Consider the following 2,262-nt stretch of genomic DNA (forward strand, 5'->3'; position numbering starts at 1 on the left):
ACAAATTACCAAAAAAAGAAAAACATTTTTTTAAATGTCATTTTGTTGTGTGTGTGTGTGCAAAAAAACTAATTTTGACATACCTCTCTTAATTCCAAAAGACCCTCAACCACAACATGTTGGGGTTATTTATGTTCGTCATGAAACAGTAGTAGAGAAAACACTTTAATTTCACTTCTTGTCTTAGGACGGAGGGGAGGCAGAATGTTTATTTTATTTATTCTTTTGAAAAATTGAAATTTTACAAATTATATTTTCAGAATCATAATCTCCGTATTTTTCTACGTATTTCACAAAAAAAAAAAAAAATTTAAGTGAAAATTTAAGAAATGGGGCGAGGGTCGGGGTTTAAAATTTTGAAATGCTTTCTTTTTGCAAATTCGGAATTTCCGCTATCGATGTAGGACAGTCTTTCGTTTTGACTCGAAAAATGTAAACACTGAATTCGGTAATTTCCGTGACCATGCGTTGTGTTGTCAACCATCAATTGACTTATCGATATGGGAAGAGAAAGGTAATAGGTTGTGCGTGTGTGCCCGTTCTGTTATTATGTGTTGTGGAATGTAGATATAACACACAGAGGAACAAGCACACGCGCACAACCTATTACCTTTCTCTTCCCATATCGATACGTCAACTGACAGTTGACAAGGTAAGTGATCACGGAAACTACCGAATTCAGTGTTTACATTTTCCGAGTCAAAACGAAAGATCGCCCGATATAGTGTGTTCCCGTAAAAAAAAAATTTTTTTTTTTAAATCCCAAAGCGGGTGCGGTCCATGATCTTCACCTCCGCCCACATATAGTATGAAACGATATAATGTGAATGTATATAACATTATATACCTGCGGGTAAATTTCTGCAATGTGCTTCAGGAAAGTTTGGAAGTTTTGTATAAATGTTGATGCATTGAACTGAAAATACCTTTATCTATGTGGTCCCATCTCAGTTCTCCTTCGGAACAATAAATATTTTTAAAAATTTGTTTAACATGACTCCAGTAGGCTACTAACTTGTTCGCACAAACGCCTCTAAGTGGTTGAACGAGATTTTCAGATTGGCTAATTGTCCCTTGTTTATAATCTAAAGATGAAAGATTCTTATAGCTTTCCCATTTATCAGTACACAGTGTACTGCCAGGTAAAACATTTTCTTGTATAATTGTTTCTAAGGTTTCAGCATTTTTGTCCTTAGAAACAATTATACAAGAAAATGTAACAAACCATTCTTCACTGTACTATCATAGAAACCAACAATCCAAATTTTCTCTTTAATCTTACCTACATTAAACTTTCTATTAAACATCAGTGATTCCTCAATCTGTACCTCGTGACCATCACCTCCTAACTTTGTTCTGTCTTTGAGCAACTTGCTGCTACAAATTTCTCTACAATATGCGTACCATTGAATAGCTGTCACATGTGATACACCAACTTGACTCATACATGCTTGCTGTGAGTGGAGTTGCACCGGCAAAGTGATAAACGCTATGAAAAATAATTGTTATCGATAATTTTTATCTTTCCATAAACGTATTGCTCCTGATTGATTTCCTTTTTCGACAAGCTGGATACTTCCATAAATATCTGTCATTACTCCTCGGTGATTTTATGAATCTCAGAAATGTATGACAGGTACATCTTTTCTATTTAGAAAGCAATCCTTCTTTTTCAAATAATCTACAATGTAATAAGAAATCTCTGAGCGAGATGTAAACAGTAGCTGCACGACATCGTGAAGTATATTTGCCACCTAAATGTGGCTAACCCTTAAGGGTTGATGCTACTGTAGCTTGTAGCCCCAGGAAGACATCTCTTCCAGCTGGCTATTGACACACTTTCTGTGCCCTATCAGTATTTGTAAAAGGAAGTCATCTTTCCCATCTCCAACCTGATGTGATACACACGGACCGAAGTTTCTGGGTATTGACCCGTCATCAACGTGTGACAACCACCGGTTGGCGATGGGAAGTGAATCTCAATGCAAATATATGTATATACTTTTTCCAGTGACGAAAAGTCACTGATCTCGAAAAGGTGGAAACAAGCAATAATAAATCTCTGAGTTAGGTATAAACAGTAGCTGCACGACGAGATTTATTATTTCTTGTTTCCACTTTTTCGTCACTGGAAAAAGTGTATACATATATTTGCACTGAGAACCACTTCCCATCGCCAACCGGTGGTTGTCACACGCTGATAACGGGTCAATACCCAGAAACTCGGATCCGTGTGTATCACGTCAGGTTGGAGATGGGAAA

The 2,262-nt window shown here is 36.6% G+C and overlaps 2 long non-coding RNA genes across 4 annotated transcripts in view; one reads left to right on the forward strand and one right to left on the reverse strand.

Annotated features, from left to right (window-relative positions):
• LOC106880418 (uncharacterized) overlaps positions 1 to 2,262 on the reverse strand; it is a 23,274-nt gene that overhangs the window by 9,003 nt on the left and 12,009 nt on the right. The gene's annotated exons all lie outside the window — the stretch shown is intronic.
• Positions 563 to 2,262, forward strand: part of LOC128249640 (uncharacterized) — a 22,681-nt gene continuing 20,981 nt past the window's right edge. The window contains exon 1 of the long non-coding RNA XR_008265760.1: positions 563 to 652. This is a non-coding gene — a long non-coding RNA (uncharacterized LOC128249640). The remainder of the gene's footprint in view (positions 653 to 2,262) is intronic.

Source organism: Octopus bimaculoides, chromosome 16 (genome assembly GCF_001194135.2).
Source record: "Octopus bimaculoides isolate UCB-OBI-ISO-001 chromosome 16, ASM119413v2, whole genome shotgun sequence".
Classification (NCBI taxonomy): Eukaryota; Metazoa; Mollusca; class Cephalopoda; order Octopoda; family Octopodidae; genus Octopus; species Octopus bimaculoides.